The sequence below is a fragment of the Lontra canadensis genome, unplaced genomic scaffold, assembly GCF_010015895.1.
Source record: "Lontra canadensis isolate GAN:19392208 unplaced genomic scaffold, GSC_riverotter_1.0 scaffold42, whole genome shotgun sequence".
NCBI lineage: Eukaryota > Metazoa > Chordata > Mammalia > Carnivora > Mustelidae > Lontra > Lontra canadensis.
Window position 1 is genome coordinate 6,344,195 of NW_022631036.1, and position 25,166 is coordinate 6,369,360.

General features: G+C 34.3%; 1 non-coding gene across 1 annotated transcript; it reads left to right on the top strand.

Annotated features, from left to right (window-relative positions):
• Window positions 1-6,734: 6,734 nt before the first annotated feature.
• Window positions 6,735-6,838, top strand: LOC116875697. The gene has a single exon (XR_004384251.1). It is a non-coding gene; the product is annotated as a U6 spliceosomal RNA (small nuclear RNA).
• The last annotated feature ends 18,328 nt before the right edge of the window (window positions 6,839-25,166 follow it).

Below are 25,166 nucleotides of genomic sequence, written 5' to 3' on the forward strand. Positions count from 1 at the left end.
AGAAAGAAGTGGTATATACAAAATGGAATATTACTGAGCCATAAAAAGAATGAAATCTTGTCATTTGCAAATACGTGAATGGAGCTAGAGAGTATTATGCCAAGCGAGATAAGTCTGTCAGAGAAAGACAAATACCATAGGATTTCACTCATGTAGAATTTAAGAAATAAAACAAAGAAAAAGGAGATAAAACAAAAAACAGACTCTTAACTATAGAAAACAAAGTGCTGGTTACCAGAGGAAAGATGGGTGGGGGGAGGGGATCAGTGAAATAGGTAAAGGAGATTAAGAATACACCTATCATGAGCATTCAGTAATGTATAGAGCATTGAGTAATGTATAGAATTATCAAATCACTATATTATACACATGAAACTAACATAATACTATGTTAACCACACACGAGCATTAAAATTTTAAAAATAAATATTTTGAAAAATAAAGTGTCATAGAGGCAAATGCTCACTGTATCCTCATGGAAATGAGAACTCCAATACAAACTACATTTTTTTCATGAGTAATACTATAATGTAATATAGTCTAAAGCACAATAAAGCAAACAAAAGGCCGAGTTTTCAAATAGGGAGAAGTGGGACAGATGAAGAATCAATTAATACCCTTGTGGAGGCTCTGGACTACAGTTCTAGGCTACATACTGCCAAAATCACAGCTGCTACCATGTTCAATAAACTGAGTTACCTGCTTCCAAATGGCACATCTGTCTTTATTGCAGCCCACCACCTCCCCAGGGAACTTTTTGAAGAGTAGAAAAAGGGGATGTCTAATAGTTCCAGTGCTTGCGGACAAATTTGGTGACCATTTTGAAGTGACCTGCAGGCTTCTCTGTACTCTTAGAATAAAACCCAGAAGTGTCATTGTAACCCGGAGTGACTGTATCATCTGACTCTATGGTAATTTACCAGTTCCACTGCTCACCAGTGACTGGTTAGTGTACTCTAGGTTTACAGCTCCTTTCAGTTACCCCAGGGCCGTGTTCCTTCCTTCCCTGGAGTTTTCTCTCCTGCTGTTCCATCTGCCTAGAAAGTGGCCCTCCATCATATTTTATCAAGCTAACTTCTACCACTACTTAGATCCTCAAATCTAATTCCCCAGAGAAATGCACTCAAAGTATAAGATAGGGCTGCATGGTAAATACACTTAAGATACAGTGTGCTTCTGTGCTGTAGCTCCTAAAACAAGCATAATTAATACTTATATGAATAGTTCTTCAAATTTCTATCTCCTCCACTAAAATGTAAATTCTGTGATGTGATGGACCTTGTTTTATCTTGTTCATTACTGTAATGTTATAATCTAAAATGATATTTGGCCCATGTTAGCCACTTAAATATTTGTTGAAAAACTAGTTTTGAAGAATCAAAGCATTCACTGAAAAATAATATAAGCAAAGTCTAGGGATCACAGAGATGTTCTAGCAACTACTATAAATAAGAAGTAAAGCTATAAGATAATTTAAAGATAAATTAAGGAAGAACTGAGTTTTCTGATTAAAATAGTATAGACTGAGTAATTAAAGAACCTATGTTAACAAATAATATGATTAAAGTAAAATGTATCAGCTGTGAGAGACTCCTTATAAAGGTATTGCAGTCATAGAGGTTTTGGGAAATGATGGTCTCAGGATGATGGCAATGACCACAGAAATGAGTGAATAGTTACAAACAGCATTCAAAAGAAGAATGAAAGGATTTGTTTTTGGGTGAGAGCCTAAAGATGAGAAAGGGATCAAAGAAGATTTTGAGATTTCAAGACTGAATGAACTTAGGGATTTTTTGCTTCTGACTATGATGGAATAAATATTACCAAAGTAGCCCCCTTCCTGTAAATTACCATAAAATTAGAAAAATACATACAACTCTTTTCAGGCACAGGACAATAATCAGTGAAATAATAATCAGTGAAATCTTGTGATTCCTTAGAGATGAGATACTCATGAAGTAAGCCCTACAATTGCCTTGTCCTTCTCTCCAGGGATGATTTCCCAATCACAACACAATGAGCTGGATACCAAGGAGTATACAGCAATTCCATTGAGCTAAGAAAGTGAAGATCAGAGTTCATGGCCGCTGGAATTTGTGGGGCAGAGCACGTATGAGAAGGGACCTGTTAACAAAATGGGACATAGAATTCCATGGAGGCTCCCATACAGGGTGCCTTGGCCAGGAAATGGGCTGCATATACACAGGGAAAGACTGAAGTTAGAGAGCATCTGCTATGGGTTAAAAATGAAGAGAGATTCGAGATATCAAGCAGTGCAAGGGGACACTGGAGTTCAAGCCAGCCATAATGAAAGACCAGGTAAACAGTTCATTTAACACCTTGAACATACAGATGAGATGTCAGAAAGCTTGTGCCTCAAGAGTAACAACCATACCATAGAGCAGAGCCTACTTTTGGAAAGCCATAACAAATCTTAAAACCAAGCATGGAAGGTCTGCAGGAGAAGAGTTTAAATGTTAGTTCTGCGTGCTCGCTTCGGCAGCACATATACTAAAATGTTAGTTCTGCCATGATACAGAGACTTGGTAGACACCTTGTAAAAATAAATATTAAAAATCATCCCAGCTTCCCAAAGACTTATAGTTTCTGCCTCTCAAGAGAGCCTCAGTGAGTCTTGAAGGAATTAAATAATGCAAGATATTGTTCTCGGCACAGGGAATTCCAAATAAATTAAATCATGGTCTTATGCACAGGATAGGGACTATACAAATCCAAGAGAACTTTTCAGCTCGGGTGAAACGATCAAAACACTCGTGCTCAATATCTGTAAAATTTCTTACCACTGGCTAATCTCTCTTTTGAAACTTACTTTCTTAGATTCCAGGACACACCATTCTAACTTTTCCCTGCTCTAGCCTCAGATTAGGCTCTTTCCATTTTATCTAATTCTGTCATCTTTCTCTTCCCCCTAAAGTAGGTGTCCCCCAATGTTTAATCTTAGACTCTATTTCTCAGCTTCATAATTTTATAAACTCTCTCTGGCTGTATGTCTACAGTCATTTGTCCGTCTTTGACACTCAAATCTGCCTGCCTATCTAGCCATGACCTCCAGCCTAATACTTTCAATTATCTCCCGGGAAACAGCTCATTAACCACTCAAGTTTTAACTAAAAACAAAACGTAACTTATTAACAAAACATGTTGTTCTTGTATTCCTTATACTGATTAATATCAGACCACTTGGTCCACTGTCAACTTAAGCTATGTGTAGAAATGAAAAAGCAGAGGTAAACTTTGTTATTCTTTTGCCCATTGTCACCTTTCCAAGGATAAGTAAGACCATTTCCATGTATTTTAATCCTCTATTAGGCTAACCAACTGTTCTTTAATATCAATTTCTATAAAAATGGTAATCACACCCTGTGATCCATTTCTATAAGAACATTTTGCAAGCTTTAATGTGCACAGGAATTTCAATATACCAGTGACTAATATTTATTGGATGCTTATTATATGCTAGGCACTAGTATAAGAACTTCCCATAATTATTTTAGTTAAGCATCACAAAAAAAATTCATTCTCATATAATCTTATTAAAAATAGAAATTTTAATATAGTAAGTCTGGTTCGAGACCCAAGAGTCTATATTTTTAACAAATATTCAAATGTTTTGACCCACTTAGAACATTAGACTCACTATTTTACAGAGTATCTCTTTAATATGTCATTAAGTTTTAATCCCTGGTATCACTGTATTAATTCATGACTCATCTCTATCTCTAAATATGTCAATTTCTAGTTTTCTTTAGAACTACCATTTTTCCCCGCTGTGAAAATTCGGTACTCTGTCATCAACAAGTTTTTTCAGGCCCTTCAGTTCACTAGAATAGAATTGCTTTGACAACACACAATTGTACTATCTCCAAATACATTCAGTTAGATTAGCTACATTACAATGGGTAATGCAACACTGTCCATATATTCCTGTGTATTTTAAAACTCTGGACTTTTAATTTAAAGTACATCTGATAAATGGTATTGGTTTTATATTATAATTAGAATATAATGTTCTCAATTCCAAGAAAATTCTTTCTAGTAATTCTAAACAAAAAGTCAACTAATTTTAAATAAACAGATTCACTAAGTTAAATAAAATTAAAATAAACAAACCCAAATATTGGTAGCTTAATATATTAGTTTATTTCTCCTTCTCATGTCATAGTTAATAGACATATACATGTCATGTGTTCATTTAGAGTATGTTGGGGAAGAGGAGTGTTGCTGCTTTGCTTCATATCATCATTTCAGGATGCAGGAGCTTTCCATCTAGTGGTTCAACCATCTTCTAGGAGTCTCTTTTTATAAAAGTATTGTATGCATAATGCTCCTTTAAATGATTCCCTAAAAGCCTCAGATTCTACTTCCATTGCATACAAACTATTAAGATTGTGTTTTTCTGAAAAAGAAATTACTGAATCTAAATAAACTGGAAAATCTTTAATAGAAAAACCTTTTTACAGGTGTAATTTTCCAGCATGCAAATACAGTAAACATAGGCATCAATGTATAAAACTATAGTCTAAATGTTGATAATAATTTACTTTTAAGGGATAAAAGAAGGCTACAACGTATAGCTCAAAAACTTGCACACCTTGCAGGAAAGGAATAAAACATTATGTCGCCATACTATAGAGACTAAAAACAACTAGCCAAATAAAATATTGTCAGTTATTAATACCTCAAATGTCCATGTCCTATCTTGGTAAATCCTATGAAGCTAGCAAAGGTCTGATACACTAATGTGAATGTCCAGATAGCACAGTAGTACTTTAACTCAGTGTCCATTTAATGTGAACTATGATGCTAGGGTACAAAAGGCCAATTAAAGATGAGCTGGGAAGTATTTTTCCAGCCTCCTGAATGAGGACAGACCCAGCAAACTCTGTCGCCATTTGGTTCCTAAACCTTATCTAAATCTTCCAACCTACCCAAGAACTCATAAAATAAATGCAGCTCTTATGACTCAATTCATAGAAAACTAATCTTATATGAGGGCTCAACATTTCTCACTAGAATTTTGTCTTTTTATTGTAGTTATTTCAAATAGCATTTTCCTTACTCTAGTAAACTAAAATTTAAGAGAAACTGAATTTGGCAAGCTAGACCAAATTAATCAGAAAAGGGTTAATCATAATGAAATGGGAGGATTCCAAATAGTACCTAAATTCTGTTTCACTTGCCTATTAGTATCCCTGGTTCTTGAAGAAGATATTAAGAGGAGATACTCCAGGGGCATCTGGGTGGCTCAGTTGGTTAAGTAAGCATCCAGTTCTTTGATATCAGCTAAGGTCATGACCTCAGGGTTGTGAGATAGAGCCCCAAGTCAGGCTCCATGCTCTTTGAGTAAGTTTTCATGGTCACAGAACATAGAAATAAATTGTACTTTGATTACAAATAAATTACATATGCTAAACATCCACCTGAACCAATATTTATGATTAAAAAGAACTTGTCTCCAAACCCTAGCTTTGACAAGTGGACTAAGCCGCCTGTAAGTCATAGATCATTTTGTTTACAGCAGGCCAGTCAAAGAACCCAAGTCCCTAAAGCTACAGCTCACATCTTTGGTCATCAGTATTTCATCTTGCTCATGGTGGTAACACATCAAGAGAAAACCAGTTTCTCCTAAAACCATAAAGCGTTTGACTAAAGCTTGTAAAGCCTAGAAACATCTATAAGATGGTCTTATCAAAAACAATTAAGAAATAATATTCCGGAAATATACATCGTAGAACAACCAAAGAACCACTGAAAGGATTAAATATATTTTCATTCAAATATCTCTACCATGTCTAGGTCTGATGCATATTCCATTTCTTTAAATTGTGACTGTTTTGCCTTTTCATAGGCCTTCAATTATTTTCCTGAGAGCCAGATACGAGGTGCTGGGTAAAAGGGACTGCTGTAAAAAGACCTTCAGTAATATGGTGTTGAGGGAAAGCATTCTTTGGTCCTTTAAGTCTCAGGCTTTTAGTGAGCCTATACCTCTGTACAGTAAACTTCACAAATGTTTCTTAGGGTTTTTTTCTCACCGCTTAGGTGGTAGAGGATAGCTAGATGATGCTGGCGTTAGATATTTTCCTTCCCCCAGTTAAGCTGGGCTCTGATGATACCTGGCAAAGTAGACTCCCATTAAGCTAGTTCCTCCTGAGGCCAAACCTTAAGAAGGATAGAATGCTCTTGAGTATTTCAAAAAATGGTCTTGAGTATTTCAAAATTTTCCTTTGCCCCTTCCTCCGCAGGAAACCTTAGGGAATTATTCTTCCATATTTACTGTAGGAATCTGGTCACATTTCTGGAGGTAAATCTCACATATTGTGGGCCTATAACTGGGAACCCTAGAGTTTTTAACACTCAGAATTGTCCACCCTGAACCTCTAGCAATTTGTCAATTATAGTTCAGGTTTTCCTACACCTGCACAGATTACCTGGTTTCTACTCCTGCCTTTCTACTCTCTGGAACTCTATACCCTATATTTGCCTGACTCTTAATCTTGGGGACAGTAGCTTCTCCTGTGTCTCTCCTCACCTACAGATCCAAAAACTGTTGATTTTTTTTAGTCTGTTTAGATTTTTACTTGTTAAGATAGAGTGGCAACTTCCAAGCTCCTTATATGCAAGCCAGAGACTGGAAACCTTAAAATAGATTTTAATCTCTTCCAGCATTATACAAGAAAACTTAACTCCTAATGTTGTTAATCAATAGTATCCTTGTGCTTGCTTCAGCAGCACATATACTAAAATTGGAAAGATACACAGATTAGCATGGCCTCTGAACAAGGATGATATGCAAATTTGTGAAGCATTCCATATTTTAAAAAAAATAGTATCCTTGACTTTGACCTTTTAGCACTCTTCTCAAAGGTTACAGTGAGAGTGAAGCAGGATGAATGCCCCTAAAATGCATTTAAAAGATATGTCCTCTAAACCATAACTTAGTGGAAGAGATAAGAGCTTGACTGAAAGCAGATGTTATAGTTTTCTTCATTTTACTACACTGATTAAACAGCAACTAATTCAGTATTGCTATAATCAAGTTAGGGTATAAGTTCAAAAGAGCTCAAAAACTGAAATTAAAAATGAGCATATTGATCCTTATCACATAACTTTCAACCAAAGTCTTCTATCTTCAACATATATGTAAATTCTTACTTCAAGAGCACAAAGAGCTCTCAGTTTTAGTTATTTTCTAGTACGTGGTCCAATGTTCAATAAACAATTCGTTTAGAAAACTATGGTTTTGAACCCAAAGTCACCATGGCCATGAACATCACAGTACTCTTACAATTCTGAGGACATCCTCCTAATTCTGAACAGAGAGACAGACAACTGCAAGCAAGCAGAGATTCACTAAGTTAACTAAAGCATGCAGGGAGAACAGATAACTACTGTCATTGCAGCAATTGTAGAATTTGTTTCTCAGAGCCAGAGATTCACTGTGACAAACTGTCAAATAAATTCAGAACCCTTCCCACCCTCACCAAATTAGAAAGTTAGTCATTTCTTAGTAGGCATTATACTATCAGATAAAATGAGAATAATAATACATTGTGTGTCATAGATTATTCCAGGTAACCCCAGTGCCTGAGACAAAAGAAAATAAAGGTCACCGCCACTGAGGAATTTCATAGCAAGATAAAATTATTGTTGGCTTAGTTGTTGTCATCCTTTAGACTGATAAGACAATGCCCTCTCATTAGTTTTGGGCTCATAAATAGCCTGTAAGGATTTCTGGTCCACAAATATCTTTTTGACTCACCTGCTATCTCTTTAGAATTAGACCCTTAAGAATCCATGGTTTTGGCTTTAAGACAGTGATACTTAGCCAAGTCGGTACATTAGAGTCACCTGGGAGCTTTTAAACCTAAAGATTCTCCAAGCTACAACCTCAGAGTTTCTGATTTAATTGGTTTGGGGTAGAGTCCAAACAAGACTTTTTCAAGTAACAAAGGAAGACTTAAAATGGGGCTGGTTTTGGCAGATGCACTCCTTATGTAGGAAGGTGAAACTGTATCTGGTGCTATGTTAGAGTAAATAGAAGATGAAACCCATAGACACATTGTAGACAAATAGAGAAAGGAACAAAAAGACAAGGTAAAAATTTAAACTCTTAACTGCAATATTTTGCCTAGAACCAATTCTGGCTCATCATCCTAGCTTAATGGGAGTGCAAAAGCCTGAAGAAGAGTAGATGGACTTGAAAAGTTTGGCACAAGGTGAATTTTAGAAAACTTGTCCTGAAAGTCTATTTATCATGGTTGACTTCTTTCTGAGGAGTAGCACAAAATGTTTGACAAGCATTGTCTCACTGTAGTCCTTAGCTCAGCAGGTATTTTTTCTACTTAGGATGGAGGAAATTTTCACAGAGACAATAAGTGACCCTACAAAGGTCACCCAACAATTTCTGTCATTCCAACTGGGAAAATAATAAGTTAAACTTAAATAATGCCTTCTTTTCAAAAAGAACTTCTTAGGTCAATTTGCCACTTTCATCTACAGATTTAACAAAATGCAAAAGAGTTTGTGGCAGACCCCACTTCCATGCCTTAATCTCAAAAGCTATGGCACTAGTAAATAAGATTTAAAACCATTTCAGAGTGCTATAGATGTTTGTGGAGTAAAGATTTATTTTAAAAACATAGCAATGCTAAACGGCCTCCACAACAAAAAGAACACATTGGCTTTCTAAAATATTACAACTGGTTTCGTTAAAAAAACAGAACCATTTAAAGAGGTATGTACCCCTGAAACAAATAACACATTATATGTTAATTAAAAAATAAAACAAAATAAAGAGATAGGTTTAAAATAAAAGCTTTTTTTAAAACCCAAAGTAAATCTTTACTACTCTGTAACTTATTTTATTGAGATGTCAATAAAATATAATGTTCTTTGTAATTTGGAAGTAGGATTTCTTCACTTACTAAAGCATATCAGTGTTGTCTGAGCACTTAAAACAAAGTAATCAGGTGTGTTTTATGGTGTTACACCAATATCAGATAATTATGGCAACATGTTACAAATTAAATATCTCTCACACAAACATTTCATTTAATTTTTCTTTTTTTAACAGAAATTAGATTTTGGAGTTAAATTATTTAGCAACCAAATGGAAAATAAGCAAGAAATATAAGATTGCATTACCTCTAGATGTTGTTAGCAACCAAGACTAATGGCTGGGACATACAAATTACTGTCCCAAGGTGAGCCGCGAGCCCATCTGCTCCTCCCTATTCGATTTCTTGAAGCGATTCTAACTGCTAATTAACCGTGAAAAGTTGTGCTGTGAACCTTTCACCTGACATTCTTCTGAAACAGTTCCTAAGGAGTGCTCAGAGCAATGTATATATAATCAATTGCCATTTCAGCAGTGACCTGCTGTCCTGCAGAAGAGCCTCAAACTGTGATTGTTCAGCTCTTGGGGAGGAAACTTTCTTTTTACTTTTTATTGGCTAATATACAGAAACATATCTACTGGACTGTTTTGAGTCATTTGGTTTGCTTTTCTCATAAACCTTAGCTCCTTAGATGATCAGACCCAGGAGAAGGGCAAATCTGACTCCTACCTTATATGCAGACAGGGCTGGGGTGGTTTTTCTGAGCATGCAGAGCCTAGACTCCAGAGTCTAAATTTCTTGCTTCTGTTTCTGGCTTCACCAATTAGAAAACAGGCTTTCAGCCTTGACTGCATATAGGAATCACCAGGGGAACTTTAATAAATGCTGATATCTGTGTCCCACCCCCAGAGATTTTGATTTAATTGGTCTGGGGAGAGGCTTGGGCACTGGAGAGTTTTTAAGTTCCCCCAGGGAGTTCTAAGGTGCAGCCAAGGCTGAGAACAACTGACTCAGGAGGATATAATTAGGTCTGGTTATTACCTTCCTTTTTTTTTAAAGATTTCATTTATTTATTTGAGAGAGAGAGAATGAAAGAGAGAGCACGAGAAGGGGGAGGGTCAGAGGGAGAAGCAGATTCTCCACTGAGCAGTGAGCCCAATGTGGGACTTGATCCAGGGACTCCAAGATCATGACTTGAGCCAAAGGCAGTCGCTTAGCCAACTGAGCCACCCAGGTGTCCCAGATTATTACCTTCTAAGATACTTTTAAGACTAGTTCCTCAGGTCCCAGTTGCTTCAGAAAACACATGAATCCTGAGACTCTAAGCACCCCCTAAACCATGATCCCTGTAATACATTTCCAAAAAGCCCCTCATCTAATACATTTTCCAACTCCTCTTTCATATTCACATGTTTTTCCATTAAAATGGAAAGATCACAATCTGTCATCAGCAAAATTACCTCAGTAACTACAATTTGTTATTACCAATCACTACACTCTGGAATGTTTCAGTTTCTAATATCCCACTCTCCACAACTAAGACATTGTTGGATGTTCTGTATCTCAATTTCAACAATCCCTTGCCTTACTGGGATCTCTAATCTATTGATTTTTTTTCCTCCATCATCTTCTTCATAATTAAAAAAAAAAAAAAAAAAGTCCTTCTCCTATTTAGATTCCACAGTCCATAATGATACTTTTTCTGTCTCTCCACCTGGCACCCAACTCTGGTTAATTCTAATCTTCACCTCTTTACTACCTTTACCAGAGCAGTTGAACATTCCTAAAGAAAATTTCAGAGCCATACTGGTCTCAAGTACATGACCATAGACCTCAAAGGGAGAGGTAATGTTGCCTAAAAGTCCATGAAAGTGCTGTAGTAAAATTATTCTCCCATTCTCCTAGATGACAGATCACCTTTCTCTGATAACATTCAAAACATCTTCCCTGCCCACCCACCCCAACTCTCAACTAATATCTTTCCTCTTGATTCTGTAGGGAAAACAGGAACTACAAAGATCAATTTCTTATCCTTCTACCATCTTATCAAGGTAAGCAATGACCTCCACATTGCAAATCCAATGTCAGTGCTCAGTTTTCTTAGGACTCCACCTCTTAATTATTTCCCTCTTCCTGAAACGTTTAATGCTTTCTTCATTTGTCTCTAAAAAACACCTTTCCTCTTTCTCAGTTCCTACTATTTCAATGGCTGTAATTTTTCAGGATCTTGTTGAATTTTCCTCATCTTCTGCAGACCTCTTCTTTTCTGTATTTACACACATTTGCAGGTAATTTTACCCAATCCCATGTCTTTAAGTGTGATCACTTCCCCAAACACTAGACTCTGTTTCTAATTGCTTACTTATAACATATTTTATTTTATTTTTATTATTTTTTTTTAGATTTTATTTATCTATTTGACAGAAAGAGAGATCACAAGTAGGCAGAGAGGCAGGCAGAGAGAGAGAGGGGGAAGTAGGCTCCCCGCTGAGCAGAGGGCCCGATGTGGGGCTCGATCCCAGGACCTGAGACCATGACCTCAGCCGAAGGCAGAGGCTTAACTCACTGAGCCACCTAGGTGCCCCACATATTTTAAATATCTAACAAATGCCATATTTAACATACTATAAACAAAGGTATTGATCTAATTATACTCCAAAATATGCTCTTTCCCTAAGCTTCTTAATAAGATGGAACTTTCATTTTTCCCAATGTCCAGATCAAAAACATTGGACGTCTCCTTAATTCTTATCTTGTTCTCTGTATTTAAAATAAACCTAGCACCCAACCATTTTTCATATTATCCAACATTATCAACCTAGTTTCTTGACATACTATTGAGATTCTTCTTAGCAGGCTACATATTTCCACCTTTGTTCTAATAAGGACAAAGTGAGTGCTATTTTTCCAATGTAATTCAGAAAATGTCATTACTCTGCTCAAAATCCTCCAGTGACTTCTACACCATTCAGAATTATCCCATTCAGAATCTTGACCTACAGAGATATGACATAATTAACCCACTCTTATGACTTATAAATGCTCTATCCCCTCTTGGACTTGCTTCCTACCACTCTCACCCACAGTCACACCTTTCCAACCAGACTGTTCTTCACATCCCAAGCAAACTCCTATGTCAGGACTTCCCCCACAACCCCCATTTATTTTGTTCTTTCTTACTAGAATACTCTGTCCTCAAATACCATCCTGGCTGTCTTGCTCTTTTCATTCAGGTTGAAATGCCACATAAGCAGAGAGACATTCCTCAATTATACTATGCAAAGGAATCCCAAGATCTATATCCTTACCCTGCTTTATTTACATTGTCTTTATAGCCCTAAGGCCATACTTATTCATTTATTTCCTGTCTTCCTCCCTCAATTTAATATAAGCTCCATGATAGCAGGATATTGTCTGTTTGATTTATTCACTATTTTATCCTGTGAGGCAAAAATAGTGCTTGGATCGTAGTATGCTCTTAACAATACTGAAAAACAGAAGATGCAGTATCTTTTAATTTTCTCATTTATAACATGGGAAATAATATGTGATTATTATGAAGATTAAATACATTTATGAAGGCAAAATACTTGTCACATAATAAGATCTTGATAAAGTAAAAATAAAAATATGGCCAGGACTATGCCACTTTGTGACACAGATGACTATTATTAGTTATCAGCTTAAAGTAAAATTAACCTATGGAATTTGATGTGACTTCAGTTTGCAGTTGAATTCCTGCCATGAATTTCAACATCATCTCTCTGAGCTAATAATTCCCCACTTAGTACCCCATGAGTATCTCAGAAATTATTTAGAAATTGAGTATCTCAGAAATTATTTAGAAGAATAAAAATCATTAAATACCTCTAGTAAAAATTAAAAAGAAAAATTTAGTTATTTATCATCTCATGTTTTATCCCTTGAATATTTACACTTTTTAAGTAAATAAGCCAATGAGACTAGCAGAAAAGTTTAAATACCAAATTCATACATTTAAAATTACAAATATTTGAGTAACATCACCACAACAGCCAAATAAGATATCCCTTGTTTATATCCTCCCCCCTTGATACCAATAACTTGGCATCAATGAACAGACTAAATTGTCTTTATAGGAGTCATCGAATCTAGGTAGGAGATTGTGAAACTTAGTGCAGTCCAAGAACAAGAAGAGTCATTTTGAGAGGACAGGCCAACACCAAGTCAGCTAAATGGCCAACCATGGTTCTAGCTATAGTCCCAGAAACATCTCTGTACACTTGAGAAATTGGCTATAGACCTATGTGGTTTTAGTTCTATAGCACCCAACAGCCCCAAAGACATGGAACTCAGTGATTTTTCCCAATAAATCGTTCAAATTAGCTGTTTTAAGGAAGCTCAATGAGCTACCAGAAAACACAGATAGACAATTCAATGAAATCAGAAAAATATACACAAACAAAATGAGAAGTTTGACAAAGAGAAATCACAGAAAGAACCAAACAGAAATCCTGGAACTGAAAAATACAGTGAACCAAAAGAAAAATGCAATATAGATCACTGATAGCAGAAAGAACAAGCAAAAGAAAAATCTGTGTAACAGAAAACAGAACCTTTAAAATTATATAGTCAGAGGTAAAGAAAGCCTACATGAACTATGGGATACATTAAGAGAAGCAATCTATGAATTATGAGAGTCCCAGAAGAAGAGAGAGAGAAGGGAACAGAAAGCTTATAAAAAGAAAAAATGAGAATTACCCAAATCTGGGGAAGGATTTCCATATCCAAGTTCATGAAACTAATAGATCACCTCAAGATTTTAATCCAAGATAGTCTTCTTTGAGATACATTAAAATAAAACTATGTAAACAAAGCAAGAATAGAATTTTAAAAGCAGCAAAAGAAAAAAAATTGTCTCATATAGGGAACCCCCAATAAGGCTATCAGTGGATTTCTCAGTAGAATCCTTACAGGACAGGAGATAGCAGGATGTATTCTCAATGTGCTGGGGACTAGGGAAGGACAAAAATCAAAAAACTACAAACCAAGAATACTTCACCCAACAAAGTAGTCTTTCAGAAGGAGATATAAAACCTTTCCCAAACAAAGAGAAGCTCAAGGAGTTTATCACCACTAATTCTGCCTTTCAAGAAATGCTAGAAAGAGGTCTTCAGGCTGAAGTGAAACAACACTAATTAGGAACGTGAGAATATATGAAAATATACAACACACTGGTAAGGGTAAATTTAAGCCAAATTCAGAATACTCTAATAGGATGATGTGCTAACCACTTAATTCTAATAGGAAAATTAAAGGACATAAGTATTAAAATAACAATGGTTACAATAATTTGTTAATGTATACCAATAAAAAAGGTAAATTGTAACATCAAAAACATGAAGGTGGGAATAAAAGGGTAGAGCTTTGTATGTAATCAAAGTTAAGTGGTTATCAGGATAGAAGAGAGTGTTATAAGATGTTTTATATACCACCTGACACCAGTCAGAATGGCTAAAATTAATAAAACCAGAAACAACAAATGCTGGTGAGACTGGAGAGAAAGGCGAACACTCTTACACTGTTGGTGGGAATGCAAGCTGGTGCAGCCACTCTGGAAAACAGTATGGAAGTTCCTCAAGAAGATAAAAATAGAGCTGACCTATGACCCAGCAATTGCTCTATTAGGTATTTACCCAAGATACAAATGTAGTGATCTGAAGGGGCACCTGCACCCCAATGTTCATAACAGCAATGTCAAATAGCCAAACTGGAAAGAGTGGAGATGTCTATTGACAGATGAATGGACAAAGAAAATGAGAGATACACACACACACACACACACACACACACACACACACAATGGAATATTACTCAGCCATCAGAAAGGATGAAATCTTAACATTTACACTGACATGGAAGGAACTGGAGGATATTATGCTGAGTGAAATAAGTGAATCAGAAAAAGACAATTATCCTATGGTTTCACTCATAAGAGAAATATAAAAAACAGCACAGAGGATCACACGGGAAGTGAGGGGGAAAAATGAGAAGAAATCAGAGAGGGAGACAAACCATGAGAGATTCTTAACTATGGGGAGGAAACTGAAGGTTGCCGGAGGGATGGTGGGTGGGGGGAATAGGGTAACTAGTGGATGGCCATTACAGAGGGCATGTGATATGATAAGCTTAACACAACTGATGAATTACTGAACCCTACATCTGAAATGAATGATGTACTCTATGTTGGCTAATTGAATTTCAATAAAAAACCAAGATGTTTTATATAAGCCTCATGGTAACCAAAAAGCAAACACTTAAGAGTAGAAACACAAAAGATAAAGAAAAGGGAATCAAATCATAGCATTACAGAAAATCATCAATTTGAAAATAAAGACATGAAGAGAGGAAGAAAGAAACACGGGAACTACAAAACAGAAAAAAAAAAGAAATAGCATCAATAAGTCTTAATTATTAATAGTCATAATAATCACTTTAAATGTAAATGGATTAAATACCCAATCAAAATACAGAGTGGCTGAATGGATTTTAAAAAATGAAAAACAAAAGAAAGACCCAACTATAGGTTGCCTGCAAGAGACTCACTATACACATATAGACTCAAAGTGAAGGAATGAAAAAATATTATCAGTAAGTAGAAACAAAAACAGAACAGAGGTAGCTATACTTATATTTGACAAATAGACTTTAAACCAAAGCTTACAAAAGAGACAAAGAAGGTCATTACATAATGATAAAGTGTCAATTCATAAGGATAAAACAATCATAAATATATATGCACCGAACATAAGAACACCTACATATAATAAGCAAATACTAACAGATCTTAAGTGAGAACTTAAGATAATATAATAATAATATAATAACTAATAATAATATAATTATATTATATTATTATTAGAACTAATAATAATATAATTATATTTATATTATTACTAGTTTATTATATATAGTATTATATATATAATTTAATTTATATTATATTATATTATATAATATAAATATTATATATAATGAGTAAATATATAATAAACAAATATATTTATTATATATAATATTATATATAATTATATTATTATTATTCGTTTATTATATATTATATGTAATAAACTAATAATAATAATATAATAACTTAAGATAATAAAATAATAGGGGACTTCAGTACCTCACTTTCAATAGATAAATATTCCAGACATAAAATCAGTAAGAAAACATTGTACTTAAACCACATTCTAGACTAAATAGACCTAACATACATGTACAGAACACTTTATATATCTGCAGCAGAATATACATTTCTCTCAAGAACACACAAAACATTCTTCAGGGTAGACCATCATGTTAGGTCACAAAACAAGTCTTAGCAGACTTAAGAAGATTAAAATATACCAAGTATATTTTCCAACCACAATGGTATAAACCTAGAAATCAATAATAGGATGAAAAGTGGAAAATTCACAGATGTGTGGAAATAACATTACACTCCTGAGCAACCACTAGGTCAAAAAAGAACTAAAAGGGGAAATTAAAAAAAATCTTGAAACAAGCCAAAATCGAAACACAATATATCAAAACTTACAGAATGCAACAAAAGGAATTCTAAGAGGGAAGTTATAGCAATAAACACCTACATAAAGAAAAAAGAGAGATCTCAGTTAAATAACCTAATGTTAGACCTCAACAAACTAGAAAAGGAAAAACAAAGACCATACCATACTTAACATAAGGAAGAAAATAATGAAGATCAGAGGAGAAATAAATTAGAGACCAGAAAAACAAAGAAACAAAAAATATCAATAAAACAAAGAGAGAAAACTCATAAATAAAATCAGAAACAAAAGAGGAGACATTACAAATGATACCACAGAAATACAAAGGATCATAAAAGACTAATATGAATAATTATACATCAACAGATTGGATAACTTAGAAGAAATGCATAAACTCCTGAAAACATACAACATACCAAGACTAAATCATGAAGTAATAGAAAACCTGAAAAGATCAATTAATTTTAAGGAAATTAAATTAGTAATCAAAATCTCCCAACAAAGAGAAAGTCCAGGACCAGATGATTTCTTTGTGAATTCTACCAAACATTTAAAGAATTAACAGCAATCCTTCTCAAACTCTTCCCAAAAAAATGAAAGGAAGAAATACTTACAAAGTTATTTTACAAGGCCAGCATTACCCTATCAGAGTCAGATAAAGACACTACATAAAAAGAGAGTTACAGGCCAATATCCTTGATGAATATAGATGAAAAAATACTACCTAACTGAATTCAAGAGCACATTAAAAGGATCAAGTAGGATTTATCCCTGAGATGCAAGGATGGTTTAGTATGTACAAATAAATAAATGTGATACACCATGTTAAAAGAATGGAAGATAAAAAAGCACGTGATATCTCAATATGTGCACATCATCTCAATATGTGCAGAAAAAGCATCACTCAGCATCATTCATGATAAAAACTCTCAACAACCTGGGTATAAAAGGAGTATATTTCCTCATAGTAAATACCATATATGTTTATAGGTGTTAAAATCTTATCTGATGGAAAACCCTAATGCCCACTAAAAACTGTTAGACATAAATAACAAATGCAAGTAAAGTTGTAGGATACAAAAATCAATATACAGAAATCAGTTGTGTTTCTATACCCTAACAATGAATTATCTGAAAAAGAAAGAAAACAATTATGTTTACAATAGCATCAAAAACAATAAATTCCTTAGGAATAAATTTAATTAAGTAGGTGAAAGAGCTATACACTAAAAACTATGTGATTTTGATGAAAGAAATTAAAGATGACACAAATAAATGAAAGAATATCCTGAGTTCATGGTTTGGAAGAAGTAATTTATTTAAAATGTCCATACTATTGGGGCGCCTTGGTGGCTCAGTGGGTTAAAGCCTCTGCCTTTGGCTTGGGTCATGATTCCAGGGTCCTGGGATGGAGTCTCACATCAGGCTCTCTGCTCAGCGGAGAGTCTGCTTCCTCCTCTCTCTTTCTGCCTGCCTCTCTTCCTACTTGGGATCTGTATCTGTCAAACAAACAAACAAAATCTTTAAAAAAAAAAATGTCCTTACTATCTAAAAGTTACTTATATATTCAGTACAGTCTATCAAAATTCCAATAGCACTTTTCAGAGAAATAGAACAATCCTAAAATTCATATGGAACCCCAAAAGACACCAAATAGCCAAAGCACTCTTGATAAAAAAACAAAGCTGGAAGCATCGAGCTTCTTGATTTCGAATGATAATACAAAGCACAGTACTCAAAACACCTTATTATTTAGTATACATTTGAGTCTCAAAATTATTTGGCTTAACATTACAGTCTTTATATATTGCAAATACTTAAACATAATATCTAAAAATCAAAGACTCGGGATCCCAATTTAAAGAGTTTAAGAAAATAAAAGCCTTTCTTTTTATATTAAAACCGTGCGGGTGCCTGGGTGGCTCAGTGGGTTAAAGCCTCTGCCTTTGGCCCAGGTCATGATCCCAGGGTTCTGGGATCAAGCCCCACATCTGGCTCTCAGCTCAGCACGGAGCCTGCTTCCTCCTCTCTCTCTGCCTGCCTCTCTGCCTACTTGTGATCTCGGTCTGTCAAATAAATAAATAAATACATCTTAAAAAAAAATGTGCAAGATAAAATGTTCTGTAAATAAAAAAAAAAAACTTTGGAAATAAGTTTACATTATACATTTCAACTGAAATGCTGAAAGATTCATTTTTCTTATAGTCTCGTTTTATATGATTTATACAAACAACCAATCATCAATTCAGAACTGACAAAATTTTATGAAAATATATTTTACTCTTGACATTAAAAAAAAACATGGAATACTCTAAATGTTTCTACTTTTAAATTAATATCTTTTACAATTTTTCATCACAACCAGACCTACATTTACAGATCTTCTAACTCATTTAATTATTCCATTAAATTATCTACAATTAAATTGTTTATCCAGACTATAAAATAAAAATAAATTGGCTGTTAAATTGAACAGAGCTTAACATGTATGTGTTGTTTGTAATCAAGGGCTTTAAACATACCCTCTCCAGATACAAGCACACCCACAAAATTTTGCATAGAATTTAGGACAATCTCTAAATGGAGAACCTCTATTATCCCCTAGATTCCATGGATCCCAGGTTAAACCCATAGTTAAACAGAAAGAAGACATGTAAACATCTGCATAGAATACAATTTACCGAATCTGTGAAAAATACCAGGTACTGTCCTAAGCACTTTATATATTTTATTTAATCCTCACAATAATCCCTGTAACATATACAATAGCAACACCACTTTATAGACAACAAAAATAAAGTTGAGAGAGGAAATCACATAGGCCTGAAAAGATAAAATCGGATGCTCTTTCCATCATTCTATTCAGCTACAGCTTTTCTAGGGTCATGTAAAACATTAACCTAGAACCATGATCTGAACTCAGATCTCTTTGCTTTGGTTTTTGTTTTTCCTTTACCTCAATTACCACCAAATTCTTCAAGGCACAATTCATTCTCATAAAATAGACTACACTGGAACTCACAATAAGTCCAATGTCCTATCCCCTACTTTTAAGAGAGTATTTAAAGCATATAACTAGGCTACTGTATTTTTTAGGTATTTCTCCACTATTCCCCAAGTTTTCAGAACACATATAAATCATAAACATTAAAAATGCTTTTGAAGTCATTTCAAGTTCACTGTAAAAATTCAGCAGTCACTCAACAGTAAGTTTATTTGTTTGGTTGGTTTTTTATTTTAAATAATGAGCTACTCTTTTTCATCCTTGGGGTTTTTAAAATTCACAGAATTGTTCGGCAACATACGTAGAGTTCACACCTTTAAACTCTGGTCTGTTTTCTGTGAATAAGCTCTTACATGTTTCATAAACACTATGTTGAGAGCCAACTAAACCTCAGGGAATAAATATCTAGGCCTTTACGAAAAATAAAATTACCTAGCCAACCAGCTCCTAGCATTCACTTATCAAAATAAACAATAACCAGGTCTTTAACATTTTGATAAAGCAAGCAGCAACCTGGATTTCAAACTTTTTCCATCCTCCTATTGAGAACTGATGATTACATGCTAAATGCTAACAGCATTTGTAGCTTAAGTGAAGCAACATACACTTCTTCTCATCCTTAGTATGTGTTGCTGGGTTGGCAGCTGTCTGTTGCCTTATAATTTTAACACATTCATCATGCTCTATGTTCAGATATAAATCATAAACAAACTAAACCAGATCTACGTTTTCATTAAGATGAACTATGAATGAAAATTTTTCACCTTCTATACTATAATCAGAATGGACACAACAAACTCCTGAACTTGAAAATGATTCATCATTCAGTGATTTAATATTATTCATAACACTATAATGCAAAATTAGTTCAAGCAACTAATATAAAATTCAAGGATTACTTTTCTTGAAAAAGTCATACAAATCTCCAGAAAAAAGCTGAAGCTTCAATTAAAAAAAAAAAGAGCCACAACCTCGTAAGTAGACTGTCCCCTCCCCTACAAGTATACAAAAGTAATGGTTCAACATTAAGAATCTGAAAAATCCATATATATGCAGATAAAATTTTCAGTGAATTACACTTAAGAACTCCCAAAAGCATTGTAATATATTTCCTAAATTCATTTTTTATAAATTTGTTAATTAATTTAATTATAGACTGGAAATTAAATTGTATTTACAATTTTGTTTCTATTTTCCATTCACATTATGATCATTTTCTCCTGTCATTAAACATTCCTTGAAAACATCCTATAGACATATTAAAATAAACAAGTCCTTTAGGGAATATTTAGGAAGTATTCTAAAGCAATATTCAAATGACTTTCTTTCACACACAGATTTTAGAACATAAGGGATTCCCTGTAGGGAGTAGAGACAAAGACTTTGTCCTCTAAAATACTTCTCCAAGCTGTATATAATCTTGCCAACTGATAACTGTTTTTCTTAACTTTTGTCCTAGATTTCTTTTTTTTCTGAGTAAATGTCACAGTACCTATGCAGATTTCTGTTATTTAACATTATTGTCTTCAGAGTCCCTTCTTTGTGATATTATAAAAATAAAAAATTCCATTAATTAAATATAGTCAATTATGAGCCTTTTCTTAAGTTACCCAGATTTTTTTTAAAAACCTCCAGTTAATTTTTACTTATAGAGTTCTGATCAGAGTGCACATACTATTAAATATATATATCAACAATGACAAGTAAACAAGTTTCCCATTCTTTTTTTTTTTTTTAAGATTTTATTTATTTATTTGACAGAGAGAGAGCGCACAAGCAGGCAGAGTGGAAGGCAGAGGGAGAGAGAAAAGCAGACTCCCCGCTGAGCAAGGAGCCCAATGTGGTGTGGGACTAGATCCTAGGACTCTGGGATCATGACCTGAGCCGAAGGCAGCCACTTAACTGAGCCACCCAGGTGTCCCACAAGTTTTGCATTCTTAATACAGATGCTGATGCAGAATATATTTTATAGCTCTGAGTTCAACATATTGTGATCTTCAAACACTGTGAAAAACTGCATTTTTTATCCAAGTTATATTCAGAAGTTCTAATTTTAGCATATATTCTTTAAAAAAGAAAAGGGTTATTAGACTTGAGAAAGGCTATACCTTACCTCAGAAGTTTTATAAAATGTTAGACTAAGAAGAAAATCCAGTTAAATAGTATCCAAACTTGGAATTTCTTGTCCATCTCTAAATATTCGGATCAGGGTAAATCCACATGTGTATTTATTTAAAGTAATTTACACACATATTATGGGAAAAAATCCTCAGCACTGTAACTATCCTGTTACAAGCCTTAATGACTTCCCACTGCATAATGGATATAGAGTCCAAACTCCTTTCTGGATGGGGATATGCGTTGCAAGTCAGGCATCGTCACACCCCAGGTAATCTCTTGAACCTTCCTTCCCCTATGCCTCTCTCCAGCCCAGTGTACCTTTTGAGTTTCTTAAAACAAACACATTTGTTCTGTTCTCACAGTTTCATTTATGACTATGGATGATTTACTCTATTCCACTTTATTAAGCTCTGGAGAAGAACCATGGCTTCGAGATCTGTTCTCAGGTTCACCTTCTCTGAACACAGGGCTTTTACTGTACTTATCACATATGTTGGTGCCTGGTTATATTCAACTGGTCATTCTTCTTGGACTACATTGTACTGTCTGATGTACACAAATTCTTCCTCTTGAGCAAGATTGTAACATTCTGGAAAGCAATTATAAAATACCCCATGTAGAGCACACTAAGATGCAGTCTGGCAAAAATTCAGTAAATTCTTCTTTGTTTAGAGTTTTCTTCCGAAACTACTAATGCAGTCTACTGCTGCACAAGCTATCACAGCTGTGAAACCTGACACTATTGATGTGACCAGAAGTAGAAATGGAAAGGTTTTGAAATAGTTTTATTGACTAAAATGTAAACATAGTCAAAATGCTTGTAATAAAATTTCATCATGTCCCTGTACTTCAAATAAGTCACATAAATAAAATAACTAACCAGCACTTCATTAGTTAGAGTTTAATACTTTTAATGGCCACCCTCATAAATATGCCAAAAAATATAAATGCAAAAATATTTATCTAAATCCAAATCAGCTAAGATTTAATGTTAACAAGGTGAAAAGAGTGGGCCCCAAAGAATTTGAGGTAATATTATGAAAGTATGCTTATCCTTAAGAAATCTCCAAATTTAATTATGTAACATTTCTACAGCTTCCTTTTTTTTTTTTTTTTTTTTTGAATCTTGGTTTCCAACCATTCCTGTATTTAGTGGACATATTTCACATCATAATTTGTCTATTCAAATTTTGATATAATTTTCTCTCTTAGTTAAGGAAAAATATTCACAAAATAGGCAAGTTGGTACCATTTTAGGAGAGTTAGGACAACAAAACTCTTAACAGATTCTGAGTGACTCCTAGACAAACTCACTGAGTGATTCTCTTAGATACTAGTATTACAGGAAAACAGTTTCAAATTTCTTCCAGTAATAATAGTAAGAATTTTCCATATAGCTGGCAAACAGTTGAAATCAGGAATCCTAAATCTGTAAATACTTAGAATCTACTGTATCTTTTATTTGTTATGCAGAGAAGGCTACGATCATCACATGAGCTTCAAAAATTTTTGAAGGTTTATGAATCCTTTGTTTAAGAAGAGTAAAAATGCTATCTAAGGATTCACTTCAAAAGAAAAAGCAAGGCAACTGAAAATATATATAGGAAGGAATAATGAGCATTTGATTTACTCAGTAGCCCAGTCCACTTGATGATTTTATATCTAGTGGCCTGTCTCTTAACATCAAAGGTAATTAATTATCAGTACCTTGAATCCCTACTTTGATATGTATATTCGCATATTTACTTAATTTTTTTCCTGGGTAGGCACTCTTCCTTTCAATTAGTACTGTTCCTTAAGAGTAAAGTGTTTATTGTCTTTATTTAGTAATTCAAGCAGCCAATTCTACACTTTAAAAGCAACAGATGCTTGCAAAATACAAACTGGAAAAAAAATCAATATATTTAAAATTCGTCCACAGTAGATTTATAAAATGGGAAATTTGGTAGAGGTCATTGGAGAAACTTCAAAGTTAAACATTATTTAAAATAGGAATTAATAATTACTATAGGCAGAGATTTTTGTCTATTTTGTTCATTCAGGTATCTCCAATGCCTGGCACATTGTAAGCATGCCAATATTTGCTGAATGAATGAATGAATGAATGAATAATTTTGTTATATTAACAGGGGATACCATTAGAAGGTGATTTATATTGCAAACAGCATTTGCTACAAATGCTTATTTAAAACTCTATTGTATAAAAATCTTCATAACCTTTTCTTTTATCATTTTATCTTCATATCTTTTCTTGACTTCATTGAACTTAGTATCTATAGTAACAGGAAATGGGAATAGTTTTGCTATCGTAAAATTTTACAAACACCTTTTATACCTTTTAAACTTTCCCACATTCATTTTTTAGTGCAGTGTCTAATTTATACTAAGAAGTTCAAAAGTTAGGTTGAAAGACTATAAAATATTCAACCCTGAAAAGTAAAAACTTGTATATATCTTCTAAAGTCTGCCAGCTAAATACCAACAGATGAACATTTTTTAAATCCTTTAATCGAATTCTACTGAAGTTATTTAGGAAAAACTTTATTGTCTTATACTGCACGAACCACTAGGGGTATCAAAGAAATGTATTCTTGCACTGGAGAAATTCACACAGACATGTGTACATAAAGCAATTAGAAAAGAAGACACAACAAGAAAGGCTCTAATGGACATTGTGGGCTAGTGACTGTAAACTATGACTTGGTCATTGGATTTTAAAAGTAAATAATATTTGCATTAGTAGTAACCCATATTGTTTGTTAACATGAAGGGTAGGCTCATGATTTTCAAACTTCAGATGCATTTTTAATTTTAGTAGTCACTAGGTACTAATTAAGATACACATTTAGAATTAACAATTAAAGTTTATAATTGAGGTACAACAAATGAGTCTGAGTAGATCTTTATTGAATTTGCTATTTTTTCTTATCTATAACTGTTGTACCACTTAAAATTCAAAACTTTATGTTATGCATTTAAAGAGGTTACCATCAATAAAGAAACCATCAATAAAAAACTTAACTCCAAAGAGTATCCTTTTTCTCTAGAAATAAGAGTTTGGAAGTTCAGCGCTTATTATCCATAGAAATAAATGCTTTCAGTCGTTCAAAAATTTTCAAGTACCTCAATGAGGCACTGTTACAGGGTCTCAGGATATAACAGTTAAGTAGAAAGACAAAGTTCTTCCTTTATAGTTCCTGTAACTTATATTCTAGAAAGAGATGGAAGAAATAAATAAGTAACAAGGAATTTAAGTGCCAAGTAGTATAAGGAGGATATAGAGTGACTAGGACTCTTCTGAAAAATTACAACAGATAATTTTTTTTTTTTTTTTGAAAGGAAAATAGTTTTAATTAAAGCTGCTGAGAACAGTGCCAAGAAAACAAAGGCTGGAACAGGCCTGGGGCCGGGGGCTCGCACCACACCTGCTTCTGCGGCGAAAGCAGAGACGGGCGGGGGACGGCCACAGGGCTGGACGGATACGAAGGGCATGGCCCCCTCCGGCTCCCCCCGTGACCCTGTGAAAGGGATCAGAGATGGGTTCGTCAGGGAGACTGTTCCTGTTCTCCATTCATGGCCAAAGTGGTTCCACCTTCTCTCTGCGTTCCCTCCTTGGTGCCCGAGTGGGGAGCG